This window comes from Ambystoma mexicanum, chromosome 6p (assembly GCF_040938575.1).
Source record: "Ambystoma mexicanum isolate Mex_15411 chromosome 6p, UKY_AmexF1_1, whole genome shotgun sequence".
Lineage (NCBI taxonomy): Eukaryota > Metazoa > Chordata > Amphibia > Caudata > Ambystomatidae > Ambystoma > Ambystoma mexicanum.
The window spans coordinates 1,072,853,654-1,072,874,301 of record NC_090935.1 but is presented as its reverse complement, the minus strand read 5'-3'; positions in this window follow the sequence as shown (position 1 = coordinate 1,072,874,301).

Sequence of the window (20,648 nt, the reverse complement as noted above, 5' to 3'; positions counted from 1 at the left end):
TCAGGCCAGACCGGTCCGCAGGTAGCGGATGTTTCCACGTAAACTGACTTTCCACTACCTGCGGACCAGGCAATCCATGACACGGTGGAGCCCATGCTAGCCTGTATGGCGAGGCGCACATCCGCCATTTGTGATGGTGTGCAGGCTTCCTGGCGGGTGCTTGCACATCATCACAAAGAGGTCTGGACCCTCATGAACTGGCTAGCTCAGCTCATTGTCGCAGGTTTGCTACATGTGCTGGGCACTGCTGCAACCCCCTCCTCCTCTTCCTCCACTATGCGCCAGTCGTCCTCCTTGCCGTCTTCCGGCCCAGTTGCCACCAGGGCCCCCTGTGGACCTGTCCCAACCACATCTGCCAGTCTGGTGGAGACCACATCCCTACCACAGTTGGGAGTCGGAGGTTCAGCAGAGGTTTTCACCCCAGCAACAGGAACAGTGGCAATGGAGGTTGTGAAGGCACCTTGCAGCAGGGCACGTGCATGACTGCCCCGGGGGTTGTCATCATCCCGGAGGCAGTCCTAGAGGTGCAGGCACATGGCTCATTGGCAGCAGCAGGCTCGATGTAGGAGGTAACAGGACTCGGGCTTAACATCAGAGGGGCAGTTATCGGCCATCGGGCAGGAGGGAGACGTGGACCTTGGCCCAAGGATGTCTTCCGTGTTGCAGCAAATGGGCCAGCAGATCGGTGCAGAGCGGCAGCGAGCACGGGGTGCATGACTCACCATGGCCAGGGCGGAGAACACCCTGCGTCAGGCAGAGAGGCGGGCGCAGTTCCTTGAGGAGACACGCAGGGAGTTTGTGAGGAGCATGAGGGAGTCCATGCAGGCCCTCAAGGAGGGTGCATTGGCCCGCCTCCTGGATATTGAAACAAAGTTCAATGATGGCTTGGCCAAAACTGTTGGGGAAAATGGTGAGTCATAGGACTAGCCTGCTGCCTTTGTAAAGAAGTAATAGTTATTTAGTGGTAGGTTTCCTTTTTTTGAGTTAATGGACTTTGCTCCACATTTTGTAAATAGTTTCTTTTTTAGGGTTTTTAAGGATGTTTATTTGGGTTTTGGGATCATGGCCCCTTCAGACTTGTACATAGTTGGACATCTTTTTCTTTTTTTTTTCACGATGGAGTAATGTTTTTTTTATGATTTGGATTTTCATTTGGAGGACAAACATTGAACATGGACCACTTTTTGGAGTTTCTCATTTTTAAATATCACATTTCTTTCTGTTTTGGATTTCATTTTCATTGGCATTACTTTCATTTTCATTTTAATGGTTATTTTTCAGTTAGTTTGGTTTTTTGTTCTTAATAGATTTGTATTCATCCCAATCAAAGAGGTGTCTGGTTTCAATGGTTTGGTGCATGTGTCACTCTTCATTGGTTCTGTTGCGTGTCCCTGCTATTGAGCAATGTTGGTCATGTTTTTGCCAACATGCATATGTGCATTTGTCATTCACATGCCATGGGGCAGGTACTGGGGAGTAGGACCAAAGGATGGGTGTTGAGTTGCGCTGAGGGGGGCAGCATGTGGTTGCATTTCGGTGCACATTTGATACATGATTGCATGTTGGGACAATGTGTTTTGTGGGGGACATGAGTCGGGGCCTGCCCGCAGGTTTCCGTCACTGGTGGGGGTGAGGGGACAGGAGTCGGGGCCTGCCTGCAGGTTGCCGTCACTGGTGGGGATGGGAGGACATGAGTCGGGGCCTGACTGCAGCATGTAGGGGCTGTGACTCCCAGGCCCAAATATGTGGCTTGTCCACAAGGCCAAACACAATATGGATTTGGTCTTCCCAGGGCGTTTGGTGTACCAGTGGTTCAGCATTTTCCCTTTAACCCCAGGTCAGTGCACTCACACATGTGCAGTACCGCTTTCATCAGGGCACCTGTGGGAACATGAGAATTTATTAAATATGTTGTTGCCCACGTGTTGCAGTGGTTTCCTGGTTGCAAATATCTCAAAATTCGTTTTTTCCCTACATTTTAGACTGTGCTGGGCATTCTAGGTAATATATTCTAGCATAATTCACACACGGGAGACCTCTTTAGATTTTCACACTAATCTTCTTTTTGGAAATGCATGGAGTTCCCTGTTTTCAATGGTGGCTTTGGCACCCTAAGCCAAAATATGTGGTTGTCCCCAAGGCCAAATCCAGTACATATTTGGTATTCCCAGGGCATTTGAAGTATCAATGGTTTAGCCTTTTCCCCTTTGTGCCCAAGTCATTGCTCCTACAACCACACATTTGAGTTCCTTTTTCATTGTGACACCTGTGGAAAGGTGGTAAAATAGGACATGCGTTGTTGATTGCATGTTTCAGAGGTTTATCTAAAAATTGTCTTTTTCCATACATTTTGGAATTTGTTGGGCATTCTGGGTAATACATTCTAGCGCAATTCATGCAAGTGAGACGTCTTTGAGTCTCACTTGCATGAATCATGGTGTCATTTTTTCAGAAATGCATAGCATTCCATGTTTTCCTTGTTGCCTGTGACACCACAGGCCCAAATCAGTGAGTTGTTCATAAGGCCAAATGAAGTATGGATTTGGTCTTCCCAGGGCGTTTGGTGTACCAGCAGTTTATCCTTTTCCCTCTGCCTCCAGGTCGGTGAACCCACACATGTGAGGTACTAATTTCATCAGGACACCTGTTGGAGGGTGGGAAGGTTGATATGTGTTGTTGCCCATGTGTTTCGGTGGTTGCTGGTGGCATATATCTCAAAATAGTGTTTGTTCCCTACATTTTAGTCTTTGCTTGGCATTCTGGTTAATAGATTCTAGTGCAACTCAAATACTTGGGGTTCCCTGTTTTCTTTGGTGCCCGTGACACCCCAGGTCCAAATCTGTGGGTTGTCCACAAGGCCAAATACAGCATGGATTTGGTCTTCCAAGGGCGTTTGGTGTACCAGTGGTTTGGCCTTTTCCCGTAGCATCCAAGTAATGCACCCACACATGTGAGGTACTGTTTTCATTGGGACACCTGTGGGTCATGGGAAAGTAGGGCACGGTTGTTGCCCACGTGTTTAGTTGGTTTACTGGCCACAAATATCTCATAATTGTGTTTGTTCCCTACAATCGGCATTCTGGGTAATACATACTAGCGCGATTCTTGAAAGTGAGAAATCCAACAGGTGTTTTCTTTTCAGAAATGGATCAGCTTCCCCGAGTTCCTTGGTGATTGTGACAACCCATGCACAAATCTGTGGGTAGTCCACAATGCTGAAATCCTGTATGGATTTGGTATTCCCAGGGCATTTAGTGTAGCAGTGGTTTAGACTTTTCCCTTTACACCAGGTCAGTGCACCCACATATGTGAGGTACCATTTATCTCGGGACAACTGTTTTTGGGTGCTACCTAGGTAACCAGATTTGTGACCAGATTGCAATAGCCTTGCCTTTATATTTTGCTAAATTTTGATCTCTAAGCAAAGAATTGCCACTGTATTCGCTAAAGTTTGATTTGTAACCATAGGTTTAGAGGCTACAAGCATTTCTGCTGACTGAACGCTCTTATGCTCTCATGCTGACACACACTGTGAATTCTTTAAAACAGTTGTGTTTTACATCTAGCATTTAGACAAACAGAGTAGATATAGCAAATTGCACTGAAAAAATAATTGATAACTGTAAGATGCATTAGTCACGCTTGTTGCGTGCTTGTATCTATACCAGTAATCCCGTGTCACATCCGCAGGGATTTACATTGATTGTGCAGCACCGCTTCTGGGCATTAGAACTCCCAGGAGCCCCAGCGCAGCATTTAGCGGAATGTCAGGTGCTTCAGCGCCGGCGCTTCACAGCCAAGCAGGTCTTCGCCGGTCCCGCCGGCCACCACTTAAATACTCCCCCTCCAACACGCCCAGAAAGGTTTGTTAGGGCTCTACCTAGGTAACAAGAGTCGTGACCAGGTTGCGATCTCCTTGCCTTTGAATTTTGCTAAATTTTTGACGTGTAACCAAAGGATTGCCACTGTATTTGCTAAAGTCTGATTTGTAATCATAGGTTTAAAGGCTACGAGCATTCCTGTTGACTTAATGCTCTTATGCTCTCACGCTGACAGACACTGTGAATTCTTTAAAACAGTTGTGTTTTATAACTGGCATGTAGACAGTGTAGTTATAGCAAATTGCACTCTACTGCCAAATTGAGAACTGTAGGACGCATTAGTCACACTTGTTGCATGCTTGTATCTATACCAGTAATCCTGTGTCACATCAGCAGGTATTTACATTTATTGCACAGCACCGCTCCTGGGAACCACAACTTCCAGGAGACCCAGTGCGGCATTTAGTGGAACATCAGGTGCTTCAGTGCCAGTCTTTCACAGCCAAGCTGGTCTTCGCAGGTCCCGCCGGCCACAACTTAAATACTCCCCTTCCAACACATCCAGAAAGGTTTGTTAGGGTGCTACCTAGGTAACCAGATTCGTGACCAGGTTGCGATCTCCTTGCCTTTGTATTTTGCTAAGTTTTGATCTGTAACCAAAGGATTGCCACTGTATTTGCTAAAGTCTGATTTGTAACTATAGGTTTAGAGGCTACACGCATTCCTGGTGACTGAACGCTCTTATGCTCTCACGCTGAAACACATTGTGAATTCTTTAAAAAAGTTGTGTTTTATATCTGGCGTGTAGACAAAGAGTGTAGATATAGCAAATTGCACTGTACTGCCAAAGTGAGAACTGTAGGACACATTAGTCACTCTTGTTGTGTGCTTGTATCTATACCAGTAATCACATGTCACATCAGCAGGGATTTACATTGATTGCGCAGCACTGCTCCTGGGCACTACAACTCCCAGGAGCCCCAGCGAGGCATTTAGTGGAATGTCAGGTGCTTCAGTGCTGGCGCTTCACAGCCAAGCCAGTCTTCGCCAGTCCTCGCTATCCGCGGCGGCCAAGGCCACGAATGGCTGCCATCATAGGGCGTTTAGCAAAGGATTCCTCGTCCATTCCCAAGAGGTAAAATGACTATCACACAGGAGGAGAATCTACTCCTAGACCTGCAACAGGTACACTGCATGGTGTCCGTGCAACATTTTGCACTTAACGCTATGGCAGGGGACAGAATGCAGACTCTGGATGAGCAGCACGCGGACCATACAGTCCCGGTTAAATACATTGAATATCGGAGCAAATCGCAAAAACAGCAAAAACACAGGAAGAAGAAGAAAACACCACAGAAGGGAAGACACAAGCTAAGGGAGGAGAACCCAAAGTGTTAAAAGCTTGCCTACTTAACACCAGGTTGCTAAATAAACATGTGCAATCTATACATAATTTCATTTTGGAAGGGGACTTAGACCTGTTATTCCTCACTGAAACATGGCTCCAAGACCCCATTGGCTTGACGTGTTCCATTGCGGTTCCAGAGGGATTCACTATTTATCACAAAAACAGAGAGTTCGGGATGGGGGCGGGTTGGCAGTCATAGACAGGGACTCAATCTACATGTTCCCTGCCACAACTACATGCATCGGCTGCGAGGTCTTACACCTTAATCACACCCCTACAGACAATAGTTGCATTAACATGATTATGGTATACAGACCCCCATCACTTACTTCGGATTTCACAGAAGAAATCATGCACCAACTTAATAACCTTAAAAGTAAAAACAATGCTACCATGTATTTGGGAGATCTCAAGAGATGGAGGTGTAACACCGGTGTCAAAGAGGCAATCTATTTGGAGAACTCCCTATACGGTATTGACTTCAGGGTAATTAATGAGGAACCTACCACGGCCAAAGGGAACCAATTAGACTGGGTCATTTCCCACAACTTGAACACCCAGGTAATAGAGACTTCTCTGTGCATCTGGTCAGATCACTACAAAGTGATCTTCACAGTGCACCTAAAAAATCCCCAACTGAAAAATAACAACAAAAAAAAGAAAATAGACAACAGAAATTATAAGAAAACCGGGACAGCACAGTTAGAACAATACATAAATATGGTCCTTCGGGAGCACAAAGACAGTGACACATGTGAGGACATCATTAAGAGTTATCTGCAAGGTGCACACAATTTACTGGAGAGATTGGCACCCATCAATTTTTCAGAATCCATAGCAACCATCAAAAATGGTTTAACACTGAGCTTACTGAACTAAAAAGGGAGAAGAGGAGGAAAGAGGGCAGATGGCTGAAACAACCCTTGCAGGCCAATAAGGGCAGTTGGAAAAGAACAGAGAAACTCTATAAGAAGGGTATCAGTGAAGCCAAGAAAGAATACTTTAACAATCAGGTTAGCCACTAACTCAACCAGCATGCTGTTTGATATCTTAAAATCTGTCGAAAAACCAAAGACTCTATCCCCACCTTTTACCCTTTCCCAGGAAGATTGTGAAAAGGTTCAGGAGGCATTTGCTAAAAAAATCAAGATAGCAAGGGAGAAAATAATAGCAGCTCAAATAATTTCAAATGACCAGCCATTTTGGCCATCCCCAGGAAATCATCGACACAGAAAGGAAGTTTCAATGATGTCCATACCATTACATCTGAGGACATGATGAAAGTACTGACCTCCATGAAGCCCAGACCATGTGAAGAAAATGTAATCCCTCCAAAAATGATACTTGAATATACAAATATTTTTGCACCTCTACTTATTAAAATGGTAAATGCGTCTTTCAGAGATGGAATAACACCTAAAAGAATCAAAACAGTCACCATCATGACATTGGTAAAAAAAAAACCTGGCTCAAAAGGATCCTGGAAATATGCGACCTATCACCAACTGTCATTTCTTACTCAAAGTGATGGATAAGATAGCCACTGCGAAACTGCAAGAATATTTTGAGTCAAATAACATACAACATAGCCAACAGTTAGGTTTCCTGGCAACACATAGCATTGAAACTGCAATGTTAGACTTGCAAACACACACGCTCAGCAGTTTCGATAAGGGCAAGATGGGCCTACTCATACTCCTGGATCTCAGCGCAGCTTTTGACCTCTTGAACCACCAGCAACTCAAATGGGCATTGGAGAAGTTGGCAAACTGCTCTAAAATAGCCACCAGATGGTTGGCATTGTTTCTAGTAGATAGGAAATCAAAACTATACTGGGGAGGAAAATTCTCCAAAGAGGCACCCATTCTATGTGGCGTCCCACAGGGCACAGGTTTGTCTTCTTTTTTGTTCAACCTCTACCTCAGGTGTCTCTGCGTCGTGATCAAGACTACTGTACCCTTTTTCACGAACTATGCAGATTACACCCATTTGCTGGTGGAACTAAGGGCAACTACTCTGAGGACAGTACTAATTTGGCGACATTATAGAACATCATTGAGATATAGATGCGGAAGAACTGGATGTGCCTCAATACAGGCTCAAGCCAATCTGGGACCTGAATATGAATCATTCCTCATCAAAGTCACCCCTATTCAGGTTTTAGGGAAGGTGAAGACCCTGGGACATGTACTGGAGACTTCACTGGGTGCAGATTCCCAGGTTCAGAATCTCAATAAAAACTGTCACAACCATCTACGTCTTCTCAGAGCCATCCAACCGTATCTTAGCAAAGAGAACGCTGCAATCATTGTCAGGGCCACCATTCTTTCTCGACTTGACTACGGTAATGCCTTTCTACTGAGTGCAAATAGGCCCTGCATCGGAAAATGTCATCGGAAATAATGCAGTAAGAATAATAAAAAGGAAAACTAAAAGTGATCACATCACTGCCGACAGAATGGCACTACACTGGCTGACTGTCGAGGACAGCATACAGTTCAAATCTATGACGCTGGTCCACAGGTGCCGTTTCGGGAAAGCACCGGCGTACCTGAAGGAAAGGATCACTCACCACGTGCCTAGGCGCGCCCTCAATTCAGAAGCCCTTGGCCAGATCTCAGTTCTAACCCACAAATGCTCCAATGGGTTGGGGAGAGCATTTCCAGTGTTAGCAGCACAATAATGGAATAACCTCCCACTGCGGCTTAGACTTGACTTGAGCCCAACTATGGAATTTTCTGAAAAAATCTGAAAACACTCCTTTTTAAGTGAGAGGAGGACTTTTTAGGCTAGTTAGCTGCTTCTCTAGGTAGGGTTTCACTGTCCCGTTTTGCATGTTTGCATTGATCGTGTTCTTGTGTTGCACCCCGATGCCTGCAGGCTTTCGGCACAGTATAAATGTATACATAAATAAAATAAACTGTGAGAATGTTCGAAGGTATGACATGTGCTGTTGCCCATGTGTTTCAGTGGTTTATTGGTCGAAATATCCCTAAATTGTGTTTTTCCCTATGTTTTGGACTTTGCTGGGCATTCTGGGTAACATATTCTAGCATGATTGACGCAAGTGAGAACTCTTTGGATTCCCATGGATGTCATCCTTTCAGAAAATGCATGGTATTTCATGTTTTCCTTGGAGGCTCTGACACCCTATGCCCAAATATGCATGTTGTCCACAAGGCCAAATACAGTATGGATTGGTTTTCCTAGGGCATTTGTTGTACCAATGGTTTAGCCTTTTTCCTATGCATCCAAGTCAGTACACCCACACATGTGAGGTACTGTTTTCATCAAGATACCTGTGGGAACATGGGAAGGTAGAACAAGGGTTGTTGATTCCTTGCTTCAGTGGTTTACTGGTCGCAAATATCTCAAAATTGTGTTTGTTCACTACATCTTGGAATTTGCTGGACATTCTGGGTAATGCATTCTAGTGTGATTCACACAAGTGAGACCTCTTTTGATTTCCACAGGAGGTATCTTTTCAGAAATGGATAGGCTTCCCTGTTTTTCTTGGTGACTGTGAAACCCCAACCACAAATATTTGGGTTGTCCACAAGGCCAAATTCAGTATGGATTTTTTTCTTCCGAGGGCTTTGATGTATTCATGGTTTAGCCTTTTCCATTTGTGCCCAAGTCATTTCACCCACAGTCACACATGTGAGGTACCAATTTCATTGGGACACATGTGGGAATGTGGGAAGGTAGGACTGTTGTTGCCCACGTGTTTTGGAGTTGTCCTGGTCGAAAAGTTCTCAAAATTGTGTTTTTCCCTACATTTTGGGATTTGCTGGGCATTCTGGGTAGTACATTCTAGCGTGATTCACACAAGTGAGATCTCTTTGGAATCCCATGGGTTTCATCTTTGAAGAAATGCATCAGGTTCCCTGTTTTCCTTGGTGGCTGTGACACCCCAGGACAAAATCTGTGGGTTGTCCACAAGGGCAAAATCCAGTATGGGTTTGGTATTCCCACGGAATTTGGTGTACCAGTGGTTTAACTTTTCCCCTTTGTGCCCAGGTCAGTACATCCACACATGTGAGGATCAGCTATCATCGTGGAACCTTTGATTTTTAACACTATGGGCCTCATTACACGTTGTGCGGTAAAAATCGTAAATTAGCGGCATGGCGCAATTAACGTGTCCGCCCTCGCAAGAGGGCGCTAATAGCATAACATTACGAGTATGCGGACACGAGCATTGCGCCATGCCGTTAATGACCCTACCGCCATGTCGCTAAAGTGACCAAAAAGTCCCTTACCGGCCTCCCCGAAGGTGCAGATAGCACCTCCGCCCTCGCGCAGCATGCAAATATCGGTGTCCGCTATTAGTGGTGACCGCTATTAGCGGTGACCGCTAAAAAGCGGAACTGGAAATAGCGTCATCGCACAAGAACGGGAAAGAGCTTGGCGGCCATCTTTAAGAACACAATCCATTGCCATCCTCTGTCCCCTGGACCTGTACGTGTTACCCTGCTGCTTGGAAACCATCGTCACACCCTTACCATGCCCAAGGCACTAAAGAAATCCACAGACAAGCAGCGAAAGGAGAAGTTCTCCACTGAGGAGTTAGTCATGCTAACTCAGACATTAGCAGACAATGCAGGAGTGGTCTTTGCTAATGACATGTGGAGGGAGACCCTCCTAAAGAAGAAAGCCATCTGGGAGGAAGTGTCAACCAGAGTGAGTGCCGTTGGCAGCAGCACGCACACTGTACGCGACTGCCGAAAAAGATGGGACGACCTGAGACTCCGGGTCAGGATGATCCTGTCCGAGAATCACAAAACTGCCACTGCTGGAGGATCAGGGTCTCCCATCAAGTTGAAGGAGTGGGAAGAGACTTGTACCTCATCCTCATCCTCATCCTCATTGGGGTAGAATGCATTGAGGGTGTCGGAAGGATGGAGCACGGCGTGTAAGACACATCTGATGGAGGTAAGTGCACTGATGCAAGCATGCAATGTGAATGTACAGGTCCCCACAAATGTCAGCCCGAGATCACTGCATGTTTGGGCCAGCACCCACACATGCATACATCAACAGAGCCAAGTCCCACACACAACACTGCATGGATGAGGCACTGAAATGACACCTCACCTGCATCCTCCAAAATGATTTTGAAATGGGCCCAAATGAAATCATGATGTAGTCTGCATTGAGTAAATGCGACCATAACCAATGACATCCCCCTTCTTGTCCCCGATAGGGTCGCATTCAGACAGCGAGGGAGCTACCCAGGCACCCCCTGTGCAAAAGAAGTGAAGGCCACAGCCCAGCGAGGATGCCCGAATGACATCCAGGGGAAAAGGCCCAAGGCCCCGATTGCAGCCTCCAGAACAAGACCTGCGCGCCACTGCCAGTGCCAAGCAACACCCTACTGCCCCGGCTCCAGAGGTCCACTCCCCCCCCAAATCCCCGCCACCGAGGGACCACCCTCAGCTGCAGCCAGTTCGGCAGGGGAGGCTGTAGCAATTGGCCCATTGTCCGACGTGGATGAGCCCACGTAACTAGATCTGCCCATGCACACCCCAAGCCCTGCTGTAACCCCAGAGCAATCCCCCGCCCCCCCACCTGGCTCACACGTCACTGCTGACGAGTCATTAGAGGCCTTCAGTAGCCCCCCAGAGGCGGCATCTGCAGACCGGCAGGCATCCGGATGCGCAGCAGACACACCACCACAGGCCGCGACTGCCCTTGACCTGGCCACCGTCATCCAGCGCCAGCAGGCTCTAACAGTGCTTGTAGGTCAACATGTGGAAGAGGTTGCCCGTCTCAGGGCTGACCTCGCTGAGACATCCAGGCACTCCAGGGAGGGGATGGAGTCCTGCACAGACAGGCTGTGTGGCGAGCTAACACGCGTCCGGGAGGTGCTGACACGCATCGCAGATGCAATGGAGCGCCAATTTACACAAGGACAGTCTGCCACCTCTTCAACCTGCAGTTCGCGGCAGACGAGTCCACTGAGACGGTCTTCACGAACCACCAGGCGCACCTCCAGCCAGCCCCCAAATGCTGGCCCTGGTAATGAACAATAGGGCGTGAACGTCCATTGACCTCGGTGCATTCCAGAACACATGCATTGTTGAAGACTTATGAGGGACAGTTGTGGGGGGTAGGGGGAAGGGTGTGATGGGACAGTTGTGGGGGGAAGGGTGTTATGGGACAGTTGTAAGGGTGGCGGGATGGATGGGGAGTTGCACATTTTTCTGTTTCTGTTCATTAATACACAGTTGTTTGAGCAAAACACAGGCCTGGACTCCTTCATTGTGTATGATCAATTTATTGACGCCAAGGTCCATTGTGAGCTAACAAACCGACACCAGTGCCCCACCAGCCATATACAGGTGACAGTATGACTACAGGTAACTCAGAACAATTGGTTGATCAAATGCTGTCTCACAGCGCGTCCCTCCTGGCCATCCCCTCTTGCAGGACCTGCATCCCCTTCACCTCCATCCTCATCCCCATCATCATCCTCATCAGGTGCCTCCATTTCAACCTCAGGGGGCAGTGGCACATTCCGTCTCATACACATATTGTGCAGCATGACACATGCCGTGGTGATCTTTGCCACCTTCTCATGACCATATAAGAGTGCGCCACCAGACCTGCTTTTGCACATAAACCGTGACTTCAGAAGTCCAAAAGTCTGCTCAATGACAAGGCGGGTACGGGTATGGGCACGATTGTATTCTTCTTCATGCCTGTTTTGTGGGTTCCGTACAGGTGTGAGGAGCCACCTCTTCAGGGGATAGCCGGCATCACCTATATGGGGGGAGGAATGGGTTCCTGTTACTTTTCGGCACATGTGTGGCCTGTTCATGTCACATACTTTGACCTATCATTGAGAATCATGTGCACATTCAACTGCATCAATGAATATGCTCTGTGTGACTGCTTTGTGCAATGGTGAGCACAAGCATGCAAGTAGACATGCCCCATTGATGCCTCCTACAGTAATTCCCATGTCCTGGGTGAGGCCAGGTAATTGGTGTCCCTGTGGCCAGGCAGATTTGGTACCACACTGGTGGTGTACAGTGCTTCCGACATTGATCTTGCCATGCTGAGAGGCAACACCTCAGTGGTGCCATGTGTTTGCGGTGCATTGCCATGGCTAGGGGGGGTCCCAATGCATGCATCCAAGGGCACAATGCAGTGTTGATGTTGTGCTGTAGGAATGCTGCATGACTATGTTGATGTCATGGATGACATATGTGCATTCCATGGTGTGGAGTGTCGTGCAATGTGGATGAGGATTGATCTTTAATGTCAATGGGTTTGGATTGGCAGCTGTGTCGTGTGCCATATACTTGCATGTCTGTTCATCCCAAGTACGTTGCTGCCCTCACAGATGCCCATTAGCGTACATCTGTATGTGCATTTGTGCAACGGACTTCAGGCCACACCCAGTTGGAGGATCTCTCTACCCCCCCCCATGAACACCCAGTTGGAGGATATCTCTACCCCCCCAATGCACAGCCAGTTGGAGGATCTCGCCACCCCCCCAATCACACTGCCATGTGCTTGCCCTGCTACTCACCAAGTAGCCACGAACGTTGTGCCGTTTGTCGCTCCATGTAGCGGGGGATAGTTGAGTTCCGCAGGACCATGCAATCATGGGTAGATCCGGGAAATCTGGCACAGCAATGTGTGATTATATTGTTTGCGTCACATACCATTTGGACATTGATTGAGTGGAATTGCTTCCTGTTTCGGTACACTAATTCATTGTGATGTGGTACAACCGATTCCACATGTGTACAGTCGATGGCCCCAATGAAACTTGGAATGCCTGCCAGTGTATAGAAGCCAACTTTGGTGTTTGCAATCTCCTGGGCAGTCCGTGGCATGGATATGTATTCGGGTGCATGCTTCAGGTGGGCATCGAGTACCTGGTTCAGTGTGCGTGAGAATACTGGTTGGGAGATGCCATGCATCTGCCCCACTGTATGCTTGTAGGTTCCTGTGGCCAGGAAGTGGAGCACTGACACCACCTTCAGTAGAGGGGGGATGGCAGTTCTGATGTCTATGAGGCTCACAATGTCGTCGTGTATCATGTCCACGATGCTGGTGATGGTGAGGGTGTGTATCTGCTCAGGTGTTAGGTTGAATGGACTGGCTCTGATCCTGGGATTTGGTGGGTGCCTCTGTGGTATGAATAGGTGGCGTGGTGGTGCTTGCTGTGCCTGTCTGGCCCTCCTCCTCCTCCTGCGTCTCCTTTGTGCAGCCTGTTGTTGTAGCAGCAGCACTGCAATGAGGTCCTCTAGGCCATGTAATGCTGCCAGTACTGGAACCATCTTGGTGTGGGAAGGGGTGTGGGAAGGGGTGTGGTGTGCTCCTTTTGAGCTGCCACAGTGTCCATTGCCTCCACCTGTGCTGATTGTGTCCACCATGGCAGGTGGGAACAATGCTCAGTTCTAGTAACGGGTGGTTTGCGATGCCGGTATTAGCATCATGGCGGTAAGGGGTTTGGGGGCCTTTATCATGCCGCTATTACCATATCCGCTCGCCTTGTGATGGTGTGCTATTAGCGGCATGGCGTTATTCACGGGATGGAGGGTCGCACGCACGCGGCCTGCCCGCTATCAGTGGCACCGTACTTAGCGGTGCCGCTAATAGCGGTGAGCCAGGTCGTGATTGGCATGGGGATTTAACATTACCGGTATTACGTTACCGGTAACGTTAAATCCCTACCGCCTACCGTGTAATGAGGCCCTATGTTTCTAAAATCTTGCTGCTAAACTCTCTAGGCCTCCTTTCTATTATTAAACATTTTCTTTGTATGAATCTTAGCGAATTTCAAAATGTAGAAAATAAGTTTACTTTAATTGTTTAGTATGCACTGCCTTTAGTTAGAAGCAATTTTGAGTTAGATCAAATTGATTTTAGCACTTTTCCGCAATTACTGTTGCGTTTTTACAACCTAGATGGTCTGTGCTAGCATCCATCCTCTTTGAACTACAATTCCCAATACTTTTGTAGCTCAGTAGCACTTTTAAGAGCAAGTCAGGCATGTCAGTGCTGGTGCGTCCAAACCGGTTTGTGTCGGTTTGTGTGTGGTGAGAGGGTCCTATGGTCATTGCTTCGCTCTCTCGTGTGGCTATACAGACAAAAATAGTAAGTTCCTAGATATTTGTAAATTCCCTATCATGCCTATACCAGTTATTGGCATGTAATGGTGCGTAATTTTGTAATGAGGCAGACACAGCACAATCGCAAAACGCTTACACACAAGACTGTGGTCAGGATTCCTCGTCACATATTGAGGGTCACACCCACATTGATGCACACATAACTGTGACAAATCAAATGGTTGCAGAAATGCACCCCTCCTCGGAAGAAACTGAGGGCACTATGGCTGTTGTAAATTAAGCAGGACCTGAGGCAGCTGCAATTTGCCACCCAATCCCCACCGCCTCTCTTAAGACAATGTTATGAAATACTTGTTTGCTGGCATGTCATGCCACTGAAGTGGATGACTACATCCAGTCCGCTAAATTGGATCTTGCCATCCTGATGGAAACCTGGATTTGTGAGGCCAATTTATATTCTGCCCAATTAGGCACCCCCTCTGTCTATATGATTCTGCATTCAGCCCAGTTGGGACAAAGGGGGGGGTGGGGTGGTTATAATCTTCGGGATAATCTTAATGTTTTCTCATCCAACATACCAGTGTTTTGTGCTTGTGAAGCTATGTTTGTGAAACTGACCCTGAGCCACACATCTATACTCAGTCTTCTTATTCTCTATCACCCACTGACTTCTAGTCCAGCTTTCCAGGAGCAGCTCTTGGCTTTTCTAGGATCTTCTCCTAAACCACAAGCCTTGCTACTAGTTCTAGGAGACTTTAATCTTTGGGCAATGACCCATCCGATGCATAAGCCAGTGTTCTGTTGAATCTCCTAGAGAGTATTGTGTTGAATCAGGATGTCACTGTGCCTACACACCAAGGGAGAAATGCTTTGGACTGGATTTATCCAAACACCAGATTAACTCCCCATTAGATGTACACATTTGCTGTTGGTCAGTTCACCATCTTATACAGTTTGATATCCTTGTCCCTGAGTCAGCAAGGGAAAGTGCATGCTTGCGCTCTAAGCCCACCTTGCGGAGAGGCATTCAGAATGTCTCTCAGGAGGCATTCCATACCATTGTTTTCCGACAGTTAGCCACTCTGGAAGGAAATGGCTCCTTGGAGTCATTTACTGTACAGTTATGTTACATACGGAACAGAGCCTTTGATAAACAAGCTCCCATCAAGTAAACAATACAAGCGAAAATAATTACAAACCAATGGTTCTCCCCAGAAACCTTGGCAGCAAGGCAGCTTAAGCACCTGGCGGAAAGAAGCTGGAGGAAAAAATGCTCCGCTATTACCCTGGCAATTTATAAGGAAGCTGCCAATAACTACCAAGAATCTATGTTTAAAGCTAAGAAGGACAAACTGGAGGAATGAATCATGAGGGCGAAATTGAGCCCCAGGTAGCTGTTTATTATTCTGAATGAGCTCAAGGGTCCGAGCCTCGATTCTCATACAATCATTGACGATGCATGGTACCAGAAAATCCATGCTAGCTTTGTTCAGAAAGTAAGCCAATATCAGATGTGCAATTCAACCAATGCACCCACTATACAGGCTACAGCTACTGAACCTAAGATTACTAGCCATGAAGGGGATAGTGCGGCGGGTGCCTTTGTTTTTTTGCAGGTTACAGTCCACGAAATGTCAGCAACTGTAGCTAAAATGAAGCCCATGTCTTGTAAGTGAGATATTATTCCAGCATCATATTTTAAGGACTACCTTGCTAACATTGTAACATCAGTCACATCATTCATTAACCGCTCTTTCCAGGTAGGACTAGTTCCTGATTACATCAAGGAGGCATGGATCTCCCCTCTATTAAAAAAGGAGGGGCTAGACCCTAATGAGCTCGCTATCTATAGGCCCATAACAAATGTACCTTTTCTGCTAAAGGCCATAGACAAGATTGCCTGCACACAGTATGATGCCTTTGTAGAAGAGAGGGGAATTTTCGCAAAAGGACAGTCAGGTTTTAGGAACAAGCACAGGACTAAAACTGCCTTGGTGGACGTTAAATCTTGTTTAGCTGAAATTGTGGATCAAGGCAGCCTGGCCATGCTGCTATTGCTAGACCTGTCCTCTGGCTTTGATTTGGTTAATCATGATATGATGGCGGACAGGATGGCCAAGGTTGTTAACTGTTCAACGCTGGCAGTTAACTGGTTTTGATCCTCCTTGGACCAAGGAAGGCTACGGTTGGGAGACTCTCAGTCTCAACAGTCTCAACTCAGCAGTGGAGTTCCACAGGGTTCCTGTGTTTCACCTTTGCTATATCATATCTATTACAAACCTCTGTTTGATATTCTGGTTGTTCTGGGTTTCAAGTTTGCTAATTACCTGGATGACATTCTGGAGCGCTCCAGATCCTGTGAAGCAGATTTACTGAAAGTGGGCAAGGTTTTTGATGCTCTAAAAGCATGAATGGTGTAAAGTTTTCTTGCTTTAAATTATTAAAAAAACAGAGATTCTGATTCTTGGTACCTCTGCGAAGCTGAAAAGATTGGATTCCCAGTATGAGGCTTTCTTAATTGGGAGTACCAGAATACAGGTTTCCGACCATGTCAAAACGTTGGGGGTTATTTTTTACTGTAACCTACATTTTAACAAGCTCCAGCTGGGCCTATATGACACAGCTGCTTTGAAAGATTCGCCATACTTATCAGAGGAAAACAGGGCCCTGATTGCAACAGCTACAATAAACATCAGGCTGGATTAATGCAATGGGCTACTGGTCGGCTCCTCGCAGGTAAACATAAAAAGGCTGAGACCATTCAAGATGGTGCAGTCAGAGTCGAATGTGGTCTGAATCATAGAGATCATGTCGCCTCCACGCGCAGGCAGCTGCATTGGCTCCCTGTTCCCCAGAGGATTCTCTTTACAACATCATGTCTATTCTATAAACGCCTAGCAGGTGATGCTCTTGGCTACCTCAGTGCACAAATTATGAGGCTGCCACTTAGTCGTACATTACAGTCTGTTAAAATAGACTTGCTGATGCAGCCAATATTTACTTTAAAGAGATTTGGAGGCTCAAGTTTTAAGGTATGGGCCTGAGTGTCTGAAATGACCTTCCACAGTCACTTAAAAAGCTCCCGTCAATTGCCCAAGTTAAGAAAGCTCTGAAGACTTATCTGTTTGATGGAGGAGGAGTTTAAGAAACTAATTCTGTCACACTGACCTGGGACTTTCTATGTGTTCTTTGGTTGTTGTTGTCATGTGAGCAACCTGAGGCCTGTGAGCATACTGCTGCTATATAAACATTTTCAAGAATAGAACAGAAGGCAGACATGCGTTGTTGCCCATGTGATTCGGTGGTTCCCTTGTAGCAAATATCTCAAAATTGTGTTTTCTTAGCTTGCATTATAGACTTTGCTGGGCATTCTGGGTAATATATTCTAGTGCTATTCATGCGAGTGAGACATCTTATATTCCCACAGTTATCTTCTTTTCAGGAATGCATGGGGTTCTCTGTTTTCCTTTGTAGCTGTGACAGCCCAGGCCCAAATCAAATTTTCCACAAGGCCAAATACAGTATGTATTTGGTCTTTCCAGGGGTTTAGTGACCAGTGGTTTAGACATTTTCCTTTGCACACAGGTCAGTGCTTCCACGCATGTTTCATCTGGACACGTGTGGGAATGTGTGAAGGTAGGACATGTGTTGTTGCCTGTGTGTTTCAGTGGTTTCCTAGTCGCAAATATCTCAAAATTGTATTTTTTCCCCTACATATCGGGGTTTGCTGAGCATTCTGGTTTATACATTCTAGTGTGATTCACGCAAGTGGGACCTCTTTGGATTACCCCGCTTTGACTTCTTTTCAGAAAAGCATGTGTGTCCCTGTTTTTCTTGTTGACTATGGCAACCCAGGCTCAACAAGTCCAAGTCTAGTATGGTTTGGTCTTTCCAGGGTGTTTAGTGAACCAGTGGTTTAGCCTTTTCACTTTGTGCCCATATCAGTGCACCCAAACATGTGAGGTTCCATTTTCGTTGTGAAACCTATGGGAACGTGAGAAGGTAGGACATGTGTTGTTGCCTGTATGTTCCGGTGCTTTCCTGGTCACAACTATCTCAAAACTGTGTTATTTCTCTACATTTTGCACTTGCTGGGCATTCTGGATAATACATTCTACTGCTATTCACGCAAATGAGACCTCTTTGGATTCCCACGGGTGTCATCCTTTCAGAAATGGATGGGCTTCCCTGTTTTGCTTAGTGATGTGACACCCAAGGCCCAAATCTGTGGGTTGTCCACAAGGGCAAATGCAGTATGGATTTGGTCTTCCCAGGGTGTTTGGTGTACTGGTGGTTTGGCCTTTTCCCTTTGCGCCCAACTCAGTACACCCACACATGTGAGGTAACATTTTCATCAAGACACCTGTGGCAACGTGGGAAAGTAGGACACTGGTTGTTGCCTGTGTGTTTCAGAGTTTTCCTGGTCACAAATATCTCAAAATTGTGTTTGTTGCCTACATTGTGGACTTTGCTGGGCATTCCAGGTAATACATTCTAGCATGATTCACACAAGGAAGATCTCTCTGGATTCCCACGGGTGTCTTCTTTTCAGAAATTGATGATCTTCACTGTTTTCCTTTGTGACTGTGACACCCCAGGCACAAATCTGTGGGTTGTCTACTACGACAAATACAACATGGATTTGGTGTTCCCAGGGCGTTTGGTGTACGAGTGGTGTGGCCTTTTTTCTTTGCACCCAAGTCAGTGTACCCACATATGTGAGGTAATGTTTTCATTGGTACACCTGTGTGAACGTGGGAAGGTAGGACAAGGGTGGTTGCAAGCGTGGTTCAGAGGTTTTCTGGTCACAAATATCTCAAAATTGTGTTTTTTCCCTACTTTGTGAACTTTGCTGGTCATTCTGGGTAATATATTCTACCGTGATTCATGCAAGTGCGATCTCTTTGGAATCCCACGGTTGTCTTCTTTTCAGAAATTGATGGGCTTCACTGTTTTCATTTGTGGCTGTGACACCCCAGGTCCAAATCTGGGATGTCCACAAGGCCAAATACAGTATGGATTTGGTCTTTCCAGGGCATTTGGTGTACCAGTGGTTTGGCCTTTTTACTTTGCGCCAAAGTCAGTGCACCCACAAATGTGAGGTATTGTTGTAAAGACTGGAGGCGGCATCTGTACGTCTGCCTTCTATATGGTAGGGTAAAGGCACAGAACACCCCAGCAAGGCTCTCAATTTTGTAACGATGGATGAGCAGCCAAGCTTAAACTTTCAGGAGGTCATGCAGGCAGGATCTCAAAAACAGTGTTTCACCAAAGCCCCCACAAAGGAATGCCCACACACTATGTTAGTTGATAATACAGCTTCTTTATATAAAATAGGGTTACTACCTCTACCGAATATACATATAAATAATAACACTTTGTACTTGGAATACTTATTCAAAGAATGGCAAATGTATATATTATATGTGGTACCACACATTACTTAAATCCATCAACAGATGCACTAACTGCAGACAGTTTTAAATAGGCAGGTGGATTCTTAAGTTAGGTGCAACAGCATACAACAGGAAAGAAAGGCAGGTTAGGTATGAACAGAGGCAGAATGGTTTCTTTAGAATACCTAAGTAATTCTGAGTGAGGATCCCCTCACCTGGGTAACCTGTAAGGGGAAAGGTAGGGAGTGACATATGTTGTCTTTTCAGTCCAGTCCAATAATGTTGAATAACCTTCTGCTTTCATTTAAAAGATTCTACCACATCAAAAAGTTCCTGAGAGGCCACAGGAGAACAGCATACAAAACGAATCTGGGACCCCGGGATGACTCCTGAGGTTGGAAGATGCTCTTCCTCATCACAGTACCTTTGGTACCTTGGCAGGCAAAGTGGCATAGTTTCTCAGCTTTACTCAATGATTTCCCCTGAGGATGGACCCCCTTTGGAAGATGGAGCTACTGGGATGCTGAGTCCAAGAATTAAAAGGAAAACCATTATTTTTGAAGTGCAGCAGTTTAACTCTTCGCTGTTCTCTCCTTTAGTCAACCATTTCTCAGACTGTAGATGTCCTGTGAAGATGATACTTGCTTTGGGCTCCTTAAAGTCTTGGTGGATGAAAGTAAGACCCCCTGGCACTCTTCAATGACTTCGGGCAGCAATGGGTGCATAGGTCCCATTTGGTGTTGGGTTTTGGAATATTGCCGTTTTCCGACTTTCGGTTCTTTGGTGCTGCTGCCGCAACAAGAATGTCTGGACTACTTCTGGTGACCTGGACTCGGCCACTGGAGTGGACCGCAGACTCTCACCAAGTCTGGATCGTCAGGACATCTTCATTAGCTTCTGGTATTGCGACACCCACCAATGGACCTTCCAT